This window comes from Artibeus jamaicensis, unplaced genomic scaffold (genome assembly GCF_021234435.1).
Source record: "Artibeus jamaicensis isolate MK-2021 breed Jamaican fruit bat unplaced genomic scaffold, CSHL_Jam_final contig_414, whole genome shotgun sequence".
NCBI classification, from domain to species: Eukaryota; Metazoa; Chordata; class Mammalia; order Chiroptera; family Phyllostomidae; genus Artibeus; species Artibeus jamaicensis.
This window is the reverse complement of record NW_026521822.1, coordinates 4,134,387-4,147,675: the sequence shown is the minus strand read 5'-3', so window position 1 is coordinate 4,147,675 and position 13,289 is coordinate 4,134,387. Positions and strand designations below refer to the sequence as shown.

The 13,289-nt window shown below is 39.3% G+C and overlaps 1 protein-coding gene across 1 annotated transcript in view; it reads right to left on the bottom strand.

Annotated features, from left to right (window-relative positions):
- Nucleotides 1-2,815, bottom strand: part of ENOX1 (ecto-NOX disulfide-thiol exchanger 1) — a 700,008-nt gene extending 697,193 nt beyond the window's left edge. The window contains exon 1 of the mRNA XM_053665398.1: nucleotides 2,545-2,815. The gene's annotated coding sequence lies outside the window, so the exon portion shown is untranslated. The remainder of the gene's footprint in view (nucleotides 1-2,544) is intronic.
- Between the last annotated feature and the right edge of the window lie 10,474 nt (nucleotides 2,816-13,289).

Genomic DNA, 13,289 nt, shown 5'->3' with positions numbered 1-13,289 from the left:
ACACTGAATGTGCCCCATGTATATAAATATATAGCTGTGTGCTGATACATATACTTACATTTGTATATATGTATATGTGCAAACATATACATTCTTCTCCTACCTACCTCCAAGATCATCAAATTTAATAGGCCAACAACTAGAATCTGAATCCCTGAGGAAAAATGAAGGTGTGACTTAGAGATATACAAACACAGTAAGAATTATACTCTTGACAATAACAATAATTTGTTTGGCTAGATGTATCAAATTCTGTTTTGAATACAAAGTTCTCCAGTCAGAAAAGCAATTCTGTCTACTTACATAAAAATAATAAATGGCAAGCCTTTACTACCTACTTTGGAATCATCTAATATATTTAATTTGCTGCCTTGCTTAATGTCATGTGTACCACTGCGTACAAAGATAATACTTCAAATGGGAAAATTTGGTTGTTGTTTACACCCAAATTTAAAATACATTCATTTTTTTTAAATAGTTGAATTATTCTCCCTGGAATAGCGTCATGTGATCCCCACTTCATTTTGATGTGGGTTCCTGGGGGAATAACAGTCATGCTATGTTACTCTTGCATATTTCACTAGCTTACAAATAAAATAACCCAGTGTACTCAATATAAAGTTGTCAACATTAACTTGCATCAGTTGCTTTTTGTTTTGTAACAAGCCTTCAAAAATAGGAATTACAATATTCCTACATGTACAGACACAACATCAAAACAGCCTGAAGGAATTAAAGCTTCAAAATGCGAGAGGCAATCATGCTTTGAAAGGAAATCAGTATCATTTATGCCTACATATTACTTCTGCAAGGGCCCTAAATATACCAGAACAATCTTTGAATTTTATGCAATGCTCACCCATCTTCCTTCACAATATTTCAAAAGCGCTCTAACTTAACTATTTTAGCGCATCCCCCTAGAGGAGCCTTTGAAATTCACTTTGTGAAATTCATTACCAGTAGCAGATCTATATATTACAAGAAACTGGAATAAGTTTGTCATCCAATCCACTAAATGGATTGACATTATTACTATAAAGTCTCCTATCATAAGGGCAAAACAGAAACAAAGTCTGTTAGTAACGACCTAAATACAACACTCCCATAATACCTCTTTCCCAGGCAGAGCCCTCTTCAAAAGCCACCTCCACCTCTCGGGAGCGCCCGTCTGCATTTCTTTTTCACATCTCACTCCACAGAAGACCCACGTCCTTCTCCCTCAGCTTCCCAAGCTCGTTCACCAACCTCTCTCCTCCCCGCCAAAAAAAAAAAAAATGTCTTTCTCACTTTTTCAACCCTCTTCAAATCCCTTAAGCACCCATTATTTTGTCCAGACTGCTGGATCAAATCTGCAACCCAGTCTGCCACGATCCCCACCATACGCGTTTCCTTCATTCTTCTAAACCTGTTTTTAAAATCGCTACCACCGAACAAATATAATGTTAATAAAAATAGGGTTGCAAGACTACTTTTTAATGTTACAGCAGCAAACGGCTGAGAGAGAGAAAAGGAGAAAACACAGTAGTGTATTTGGAGGAAAAAGGGTGGGTGAATAACTGTACACAATGGGACGCGGGGATCCCATCCAGCAGGGGATTCGATACCTGTAGACCCCACTTCCCCCAAGTACACGCCGCAGCAGAATGACAACCACAACACTCCAGAACCACCACCCCCCTCTGGAAAGGAGGCGGGGCTACGCCTTCAGCCAATCAGGCCTGAGAGCCCCGGTGTCCAACCTATGGGGTGGCGGTGGCCGTGCCGGGAGAGAACCCGGGTGGTCAGGGAGGGGCGAGTCCGTGGGAGGCACGCACGTGTGGAGTCTCGGGAGCTGGGGAGTCCAAGAGGAGCGGGCTCTGCACGCTGGCAGCTTCCAAATCCAGCTGCCCAGTGCCTCTTTTGCCTCGGGCTTGGCCGGGCAGGACGTTCTCCCACCAAGGAAGACCCGTCCAAGGTGTCTGAGTTCTCCCGCGTTAAGTAGACAGTCACAAATAACAACAATAGTACCTAGAGCAGACTAAGCAGGGAGGAAAGTTTCCGACAAGCACCAGCGCAGAGCCTGCCAAGGAAGAAAGGGCAAGGGACACAGGGCGGGAGGGTAACAATCTGGGAAGAAGAGGGCAGCGGGAGGATTGCAGGAGCAGGATGCGGTCCAGAGTGTGGTTCAGGGGACCAGAGGAGGCGGGGTGCGCTGTCCAAGGTGCAGGGCAGAGGAGGCGCGCGGCGGGTGCGGAGCTTGTAGCCAACGCTGGCTGCCGGCCGCGGGGAGCGCTGCGAACAGCTGTCTGGAGCGCCAGACACCGCTGGGCTCGTAAAAGTGACAGGGCGAAGGGGGTTGCGCCGAAGCCCCCACGCTTCCAAGCACCCATAGTACCATCCTCACCTCTGGCTCCATCCACCTCTCCCCACCCCTACCTGCTCACATCCCGCCCCAGCCCAGTCCCCTCCAAGCCTCTGCCCCGATGCCGTGGCGGAGACCAGGCTGGGGAACCCCGGCTACAAGCCCGGACGCCCCAGGGATGCGCGGGGCCCGGAGCTGCTTACCTGGGGCCGCGATACTAGGAGCTGAGGCAGCCCGCCGCGCAGAGCTGGGCGCCGGGTGCGGCTCTTCCTTGTCTCGGCGTCCTCCTTCTCCGCTTCTCCCGGACTCCGTCCCGAACACGGAGCTGCCCCAGGCTGCAGCTGCGGTTTTCTCCGCCTCCTCCACAGCAGATAGAGGACACCCCTTGGCGGCTGGAAGCCTGTGTGAGTAGCGACGCCCGAGAGAGTAGAATCTGCTGAGGGGCACTGGAGACTCCCCGGCTCTGCGCGCGCGGGCGGCGCACGCGCGCTTACAAGTGGAAGTGTGTGTGTGTGTGTGTGTGTGTGTGTGTGTGTGTGTGTGTGTGCACGAGCGCGAGCGCGCGCGCGCCGGCAGGGTGGGGGGATTGAGAAGGCAGGGGAAGAGAGGCCGAGATGCTCGTACGGACCGAGGCGAAATCTTCACACCCGGAAATCGGTCGGATGAATGATCGGGGTAGAAAAATCGAACGCGCGCCTAGCTGCCCACCGAGAGGCAGCGCAGCAGAAGACGGCAGCGCGGCGGGCGCGGACTCCGGTTCCTGGAGGGGCTGAGCTGCGCGGAGCGCGCAGCCACGGATGCAGCAGAGGCGGCGCCCGCAGCCCACAGTCGCGCTGCCCCCTCTAGGGAGGGACTGAGCGGTTAGCTCCCGCCCTCGTTGTCCGAACACTTCGGCTGGGTGCGGGACAACAGAAATCTGGACCCCACAGTTACCACTGCAATCTTGGAGGCTCCCGTACCCGTGAAGGGCCGAAAGGAGGATCCGTGTGCACGTGGCCGACCACTGGCTGGAGCCGGCCTGTGCTAGGGCTGCGGGCGTGGAGTGGCGGCGGAATCTGGCGGAACGCGGCCCACCGCTTGGCCTGGGTAGAGTGTGCGGGGCCGGGGGAGCAAACGGGAGTAGGTCCATGGAAGATGCAATCGGTTTGCAAGGTCAGAGAGCCGGGGTGCTTCTCACTCCAGGTGGAATGTGCCTTTTTTCCTTAGAGGCCACTTTTCCTCCAAGTTATCCACATCTCAGGTAAAAGTGCTGGCCTCCTTTGTTCAAATTCAACTAACTGAGCAGGCATCTGAGCAGTGCCTCTTTGAAGTCAGGCTCCTTCAAAAAGAGGCTAGTGCGGTCACCCTGACGATTCGAGCCTCTTAAACGCCCTAGTCCCTCATTCATCCAAGCCACATTATACACCTCAGAAATAAAAATTTCAAGCACATTTACATACCTTTGCTCCTTAGGGACACACTGCCTTAGTTGTATACTTTCCCATGTCTATCTTAAATACCGAGTGCAATTTTATTCACCCAAGAATTTCTTGAAGGGTCGATTATAAGGTCTGGGTGATACTCGCAGTCGCCTACAGGTCAGGAATCCTCTGAGAAGGGATTATGTTTTGTATACTCTTGCATGCCCTCCAGTAATGAGCACAGTAGCACTTTGCGTGTTTTCTATAAATGTTGAATGAATCATATCGTTTTCCAGCTTCACATATCCTGGAGGCCAAGACTTGGATCCTGGGAAACTCATTTCTACTCCACCAAGCTTGCATGATTTTAACTTACGCCATTTCCCTGTGAGTGTGTCTATTTTCCTCTCTGGAGGCCAGAGCCCCGGAAAAGACAACAGAGACTACTGATCCATTGTGCAGTCTTTCCAGGGGGTGCAAGCAGAGAGCACTCGGCAGAGAAGCCAATGGGATACCCAGGGTGTGAGAGGCTAAAATATGGTTTATTTCGGTCCTGGGGGAATCTACTCTTTCAAAACATGAGTGTCAGCATTCACTAGCAGTTTATAATGCCCCTTCTAAATTAGAAGGACAGGAAAACAGTTTTAAGAGAAATACATCTTTCTAAAAGCTTATCAGGTACAAGCTTGTCTAAAGAGCCTTACTTGATGGCCATTCACCAAAATATACAGGATCACCCTAGACTACTAATTCTGCTATAGCACAAAGCCCAACTCCTTCAGCCTTGGCATTTCTACAATCATACTTTTAAAAGTGAAAGTCCTCAATTTTACATCGCATGCTAAATTTCAGTTCCTTTGAACTTAGGCTCTTCTATGAGCCACTTCTGTCTCCATTCATGATATCACAGCTTTGAAATATAACTGAAATAAACTGGAAATTAAAATGGATCTATTTGGGTGCTGCCTGTGTTCTTTAGTAGGGGTCCTTTTAAATGACTTCTCTTCTGTCATTCAATTTACAATCTTCTTAGAAGCCATTTGCTGTGATATGAAATTAATGTGCTTTTTTATGTTGAAATCTTAGATATTTAATTTTTTTTAATTGAAGCTCTAGAATTTACAAGAGGAGCAGAAAACTCTAATAACCAAAATGAACTCAACAGCCAACCTTTAAAATGGGTATGCATCACAGTCTTTAGAAATAATTTCAAAGCATTGTTTTCCTTAGGAAGTTCCCTTTAAGATTTCAACAGCATTCCATGTGCTTTTCTCATTTGGGGGGTTGAAGAATACAACAAAGCCCTATCTTCTCTGATGACCAAAAAAAGGGAGCAGTCTTGTCTTTGTAAAAATAAATACACTTATTTATAAGAAGCCAACATTTGAAAATAAGAATGTAGGGTTATAGCCATCTTAATTTATGTTAATTTAATTGATAAACAACAGAAAGAATAGCAATATAAGATATATATAGTATTTCTGACCACTTAAAGGTAAAAGTTTGAAGGACTAGGTAAGATGAAAATGGTATAAACCATACAAACTATAGCTCTTCATGTTACTTAAGCACTAAATATAATAAAATATATTACTAAAAGTAGTAGTATATTTGTTTTAGTATGTTATTATCAATTGGATTGAGATTCAGTAGCATAGTTATAAAGGTCCTATTTTTGTTCCTAAAAAGGGAATGTTCCTTAGTGTATAACTGCTCTGTTCAATTTGCAGCAATGCAATAAACTAGTCAAACATTAACTTTTTCAAAAACACAATATTAGGAAAGAATAGGATATGTGGAGAAACACTTTAAATTGATCTAACCACAACTAACCAATCATATATATATATATAAAATCTATTTTATTTATTTATATATAAAATATCTAATCTACTTTATTCATTTATATATAATTATAAATAAAAATATGTATGTATTCTACCTCTGAAGACTAGTAAATTTAGGCTATGAGGTATACCATGAATTCAAAGTCAATGCCTCATGCTGGGAGCAAATTGCCCCAAATTCTTTGAAGTTACAAGGCAGGGACTGTTAACTGAAGTGCTGTTGTAGATTTTAGAGGCTGTGAGCATGCATAAGGATACAGGTAATTTACCCCATAATTAGGTCCCTGATAACTTAGGCCATTAGAGTTTTAAGTGATTTAAAAAATGCCTCAACCTGCACGTGGTCACAAAATGCCAACTCAGCACAGAGTATAGCATAAGATCAAGAAGTCTTCAGTTATCCTGTTGGTAAGTCTTGCTTTGATACATAGCTTTATTCCAGATATTACTTAGGGAAACAACTCTGATTGGAGATCAAGCATCTTTAGGGAAATCAAAAATAAAAGAAAAAAACTTATAGGTTATTCCAAGCAAAAGTAGACAGGTTTTCTTAGTTACCACTGCTGACAATTGAGATGCAGGTGGATATATGATACCAGTAGGTTCTTTATAGTTTATGGACTTACGGGTTTTCTGAAAGCTGAAGGAAGCTATGGATTGTTTCATCAGGAAAGTGAACATATGAATATACAAAAAATTTGAATATAACTTGAAGGAGTTAAGGAAACCTCTTTTGAACCTCTGGTCAAGAACCCCTGTTTAACGTAGATCATTCACACATTGACATTTATGGCCAAAAGGAAATGAATTGGTAAGTTTACTAATGTCCTCACTTCTATTTTTAATCTAAAGAAGATGCATAAGCAAATCAGTAAACTGAACAGGTTATTTATTAAGAACCTGCATCATAATCAGTTCTGTTCCTAATGCTGTGGTTATTACCAATGAACTATAAAACACAATCTATCTCAGTCTTGAAGGAGCCTAAAACCTAGCTATCATTGTTCTGGGAAACAAAACAGTGAACATAAGCATAATTTACCACTTGATCACATACAACAAACTTCTACTTGAGTTACCAATACAACTTAATGAAACCACTTGTTAAATAAATAAAATATTCTGTTGAAAATTGATTATTAGTGGCTAATGTATATGTGTATATTTTCATATTCATACTCCCTGGTAATAATCACTTCGATTATCACATGCTGTATAAAGTAGAAAGCTATTCTGTTTCTATATTATGAATTTTAGATTGGGGATAGAAGGAAAAGTACTGATAAGAGCAAATGAACCAGGCTGTCAGTGGCAGCTGTGGATTATCACTGAGGATCCCTGGGCAGAGTGGAATTGATCAGAATATGCTAGCCTTTATATGCAACCAATTAAAAAATAGTAAACCAGCAATCTATTCTTGGGTAATTTGAACATAATATTTTATTATTACTCTTTAAAAATTTTAATGTTGATCCCTCAGATTTTTTCACTTATTAACACAGAATTATTTTGATTACTGTAACTTTTAAAAATATAAGTTCTTTACTTAATTCATAACAAAATTATAAAGAGTGGACAAAGAATAGTCAAAGGAAGCAAGAAGTTTTCAGTGCTTAAAGGTAGTGTTACCATCAACTTCCCCTCACTCATAGGGTGGACTGGCCATAAAGCCAGTCAGATCATTAGAGCTATTGAAAGCCCAAATATTGATGTATTGAACACTTTACACAGCCTGCCTCCTCAAGGGCCCCAGGAAAACCAGGTCTGTAAGTCTCATGTTTTTACTTTTCCAGAAGCAGTCTCAGTGTCATGTAAAAATAGCACTGGGAACCAAGTCATAAGATCTGAGTTCAAATCCCAGCCTGGCCAACAATTTGCTGTGAGACCTTAGTGAACTTACTTTTCCAGCTTCGGGTTGGCTCTCCTGTGTAATGTGAATGAATAGTAACTTTAAGAAAACAGTGGAAAAGGGTTCTTCATGTTGTAGAAGGTCAGTAACTCTTTGTGTACTCTTGCCTCTAAATCAAATGTGTGTGGCAGATAATTGGTACATGAGTTGGAAGCTCCTATATAAATTCTGGAAGCCTTTGTTAGAATATAACTGAAGGAACATTAAACTGATTTGATGATTCCTGGGAGTCCTTTCCAAGGATATTTTAAGAAAACCATAGACAACCAAAAGTTGGCAGAAACAGACACATGCAGGAAACTGTGGCTTCCATAATTGTAGAGGTGCTGTAATTCTATAAATTCTGCTGCTATTGCAAAAACTAAGCTTTTGTGTTCATTTCTTTTTGATTAGTCCATGTTTTTTTTCATCACACATATTCTGTCTCTCCAGTGGTGCCTTGCCCTGCTAATTTAGCTATGCAAACATTTATTTTAAAGATTAATACCAACCTTAAAATTTAAAAATAGTTCACCGATTTTTCCCTCTTGATTGTGAAAGCAGTGGGTTTGCTAATGGGTGGGGGGGGATAGTCAGTACAGAAATGTATAAAGAAGAAAAACTTTCTGTAACATCACCTCTCAGGGACCAACCACCATTACTATTTTGTTATATACCCTTCCAGACCTTTTTTAAGCTTACATTTATTTTTTAGCTGTCATTCAAGTCAAACTTCAGCCATTTAAATGCTAACATTTTAACAAAAACAGTTAAAACACTTCCACGAAAAGGTCCCAAAGTGTTTTGATTTTTTTTCCTTTCATACTCTTTCTAAGATGTGATCTTTGCTCAGCAAGTCCTTTAAATGGGATTTTAGCTAGTCATCCTTGAAACTTGGCCTTTTGATTTCCCCACTTTCACCACTCCTTACAATGAGTACATTTTAATGACCCTTTAAAACTTAATCTCACCTTCAGCTGCTCTGTTCTGGAGTCACAAGCCCTTCTCCTTGGCCTCTGGCCATTCTGTGGGTGCTTTGCATTACTTAACTCTACCCCCAAGATGAGGTCCAGCTCTGACCTTGGATCTGGCACTACATTTCCTGATGGAGCAGAAAAGACTCTTGATTTTCAATAAGTAACCAAAGTGTTTACTGGAGTAACCGTCTACTGGTTCTGCAGAAAGTTAGCCTGGAGGTAAATGATGTGAGTTCATGATTTATGTCAATAGCTGCAGGCAAAATCAGGACATTTTGTTTTATTTTGCTTTTAAAAGTCCATAAACAGCCCTTTACAATGCAAATGCTGGCTATAATTCCAGTAGATTTTCCCACTTTTGCAATTGAGCATGTGTATTATTTTACCCAAGAAGCTATCATTATTAATTAAATGTATAGCAATGTTTATAATTTTGCCAATTTGTTAGTTGTACAGAGGGCTGTTGGTTCCCAGAGTAAAATAACCCCATACCAGCCTATCTCACTTTGTAAATCTAAGAGACCAGCCTCTCTGATACTATTTTTAAAACAAAAGCTAAAGAATTGACAGTAGGAAAAAAGGAAAAATAAAATAAGGTGAGATTAATTATCTATAGTAGTTCCCTGAAGAATATATACCCTACATTTGTACATTGTGAAAGTTTTAAGTAAATAAGTTAACATCCTGCATGTGCAACTTATATAAGAAAATAATGAGATAATAAAATGCAACATATGAGAGAAGCTATAATCTTGGAAATTATTTACAGTACTTGGCATAACAATATGCATTAAAAAGCTTTGTAGACTTGATGGCATGCCTCTAGCATTAGTCAAAGAAGAGGAACCATTATATTTAGCAAATCAGATAATTTTGGCAACAAGAAAGATGTCCTTTTCTTGCCCAGGATCACTTATCTTGATTCTTCCCTGTGCTAGATGCTATAAGTTTCTCTGTGTACGTCCACCTTTGGCTGAAAAGTAGCCTTGGGCAGAAAGAGTGACAAAGTCTTTATTGAGAGATACCAAGTTTACAGCATTGGATCTAAAAGATGAGGTGAGAGCAGAAACAGAAAATTTGAAACTGGGAGACAGGATGAAGCCAGTGGTCCAGACCAAGTTCATGAGTAGCCATGGAATACCCCATATGCAATATCTGGTTTGGTTGAAGCTCAGAGAGATGGGTGCTCTCCACTTCCATTTCTTTTTATTTAATTCTCAAAAATCATCCTTTAAATTAATATGATAAAATCATATTTGACCAGAATAATGAAGAAAAATGATTAGTTTAATGACTTTATGGCAATTCTGCTGAAATACAGTATGTTGTATATCTTTTTTTGTATGTTGTATATCTTTTAACCTAATCTTCATAAATCTGAATCACTATAATAAACATAAATATTTAAGAATAAAACATAGATCATAGAAAAATAAAAATGTGGTGAGACTTAAAATCAGATTGAGCTGGATTTTAATCATGAGTCTACTGCTCTCCGAGTGTACTGGATAAGGTTTTTTTTTTTTTAACTTTTTTAAATACTCACTTGAGGACATGCTTCTTAACTTTAGAGAGAGAGGAAGGGAGTGAGAGAAAGAGAGATGTAAGAGAGAAACATTGATTGGTTGCCTCTCACATGTGCCCAACAGGGTCCTACCACCTAAGCATGTGCCCTCACTGGGAATCTATATTTATGTAATACAGTTGACAGTTGACCCTTGAATAATACAAGCTTCAAGTGCTCAGTAAAATATCTCTGTATGACTTAAGTTGGTCCTCCAGCTATGTAGATTCCCAAACTTAGATAGAGAATATTGTTTTTGATGTGCAGTTGGTTGAATATGTGCATGCAAAATCCAGGGATATGGAGATCCAACTGTATATTTATTGAAAAAATCTATGTATAAGTGGACTCGTGCAGCTCAAACTTGTGTTGTTTAAAAGTCAATAATATGTATATTGGTTCTTTTCTCTGAAGAACCCTAATACACCTTCTTCCTTCACCACATGGACTTCTGAGTTCATGCACCTACTTTCTTTATATTTCTTTATGATGTGAGTTATCTCTTGTTTCTATCAGTGTGACTATAGAGTCTTCTCTCATCAAAATAATTCATTAGATAGAATTGAGAACATCTATTTTTCACTACAAATCACTTTTTATTTACTTTTCATGTCAAGACTGTATTCTGAATAAATAAAGTATTACTGGAATTCAGTTATTTAAATACATTCATATATAAAGAAAAACAGCCCAACAGAAAAAACACCTATTTGACTTTCCTCCTTCTTGCTCAACTTCTCACCCCTCATATCACACCATATATCCTTCTAAATTAGTTCCCTGTGATTTCAGCTAGCATGAAGTCACAAGGAACTCCTCAGGGCTAGACTACTCCTACATTTTGGAAACTGCAAAACTGTAAAGCAAGTCCCAAACCATGAAGATTTCTTCAAAGGTATGCATCCTGTGTGACCTAATGTGAAACATTCAGTGAGTTTCGTATTATAAAAATCACAACACAAGTTTTTGAGAATAAGTAAACTCAAGTTCTTTTTTACATTAAAGATATTCTTAGACTCAAGTTTTCACATGCAAAAGATTCAGTCTCTATATTTTTATTTCTTAATCTGTTGCATACAATAGATTTAATTAAAGTATATTTTCCTGGCAAAGAAAGCAATTGTGTCCCACTTGAGTTCCTAAGAAAGATGGCGGAATTGTCCTTTTTTGAAACTCTTTATAAATAGGTATAGTTAAAAGCATTTACACAGAGTACTTTTTAAAGCCAGACATTGATGATCAATAAAATGCTCTTCTAGTCAGGTGATTCTCTCATACTATAATAATAGAAAATACAAACTAGGGTATTTACACATTTGGATACGTATTATTCCATGACAGTTATAGAAGAAGAAATTAAAAGAAAAGGAAATTGGCCTTTAGAAGCTACTTTAGTGAGACATCTCCATTTTATATTCTAGAATTATAAAGTGGAGACAAAAGGAGAGAAGAAACAAGATTTTATTCTGATTATGGCAAAAAAATCTTGTGTTAAAGATGTTTTTATTGCAGTGGGGTAAGTGGGGGAGGGAAAATAAACTAGATATTCTAGTCTACCTGCTATGGATTGAATATCTGTGTTCTTCCCAACTCCCCTGAATTCATGTCTTGAAATCCTAACTCCCAATGCGATGGTATTAGTATTAGGAGGTGGGGCCTTTGGGAGGTATTAGGTCATAAGGGTGGAGCCCTCATGAATGGGATTAGAGGCCATACAAGAAGAGAAGAGTTTCCTTTGTGCCATGTGAGGATACAAAAAGAAGGCCATCTGTAAGCCAGGAAGAGAGCCTTTACCAAACCCTGGATCTGCCAGCACTTTAACCTTAGACCTCACAGCCTTCAGAACTGTGACAAATAAATGTTTGTTGCTTAATCTGCCCAGTATATTATATTCTGTTATATTAGCCTGAACTAAAACGCTACATAAAAAATTATTGTAGTTGTTGCTTTTCACCCTAACTTTGGCAAAGGGGCCATGTAGGAATCTGTTCTTGGACTAGGAGACTATTAAAATTCTAGGAAATCATTAAAGTTTTATGAACAACAGTGCATAATTATTTGAATGTATATAGGTTTTATATGTATACCCTTGTCACTAATACAATTAACTAGAATTTTGTTTAATTCTTAAAATGGAAGTGTCAATAATGACTTTGGGTTTGGCTTATACTTCTCTAAAGCCACTTTCACTCTCTTTTCAGATTTCATATTATACATGACACAAAATAAATGCCTTAAACTTTGCTGTGAATCTCACATCAATCCTTTTTTTTGCATACCGACAATACTACAAAAGAAATGTATGCTACACATATGCAGAACCACAATCCACAACTAAACTTTCACAGTGACACTCCTTAAGAAGACACTATTTGCTCAGAATGACCTTTGAACAAGATCCTTCTAATTACTGCATTATTCTCGACACCAGTGGAATTGACTTCTGAATTCTACAACTGGAATAAGAGGTATGAGAGACAATGGTTTCAAATTAAAGTCCTGCTTTACATTTACTTTTTAATTTATTTTACATGTTTCTTTTTCAGCACATTATAATGGTGCTTTGTTTTAGACTGTTCACTTATTCATGTGAAGTAAAGATGGAAAACACATCTTAGAGTTGGAAAAACTGGGTTAAAATCATGGGTATCCCACTTCTATCTTACTTTGAGTAAATTATTTTACCAACTACAATCCAGCTTTTTCATCTTTAAATTAGAAATAATAATGAGGCTCATTTTACAAAGTTATTACAAAGTTTAAATTAAATGGCTCACATAAAAAATTTTGTAAAATCTAAAGCATTATACAAATGCTAAAATAGTCGAGGGTTTTACTACAGTTGTTATTACTTAAAATATTAATATTTTAAAGCTGAATACAGTATCACAGTGATCCATTAGAGTAAAATGAAGGATCTACTTACAAACTAAGTTGCTGTTCATCTCATGTGAACAGCAATGTTTCCCCCATCAGTGACTCAGCAAAGTATAAAGCATATAGTAAGGTGATCTGTATGTACATCTTGTTTGACTCAGCTGCCCTGTGTGTGTTATTTATTCCTTTCTTTTTACTCAACTTCAGTTCTTTTTAACCTTCCTGTACCTTTCTTCTTGTTTTACATTATATAAGTTACGTTTGCACAATAAACAAAAATCCTAAGGACTAAGAAAATAGGCCTTTTATAAAGATACTAATGATCATCACACAACATTGTGTATCTTTTTAAAATAAATTTTTAATATATAATCTTTATTATAGTTTTCCATTAC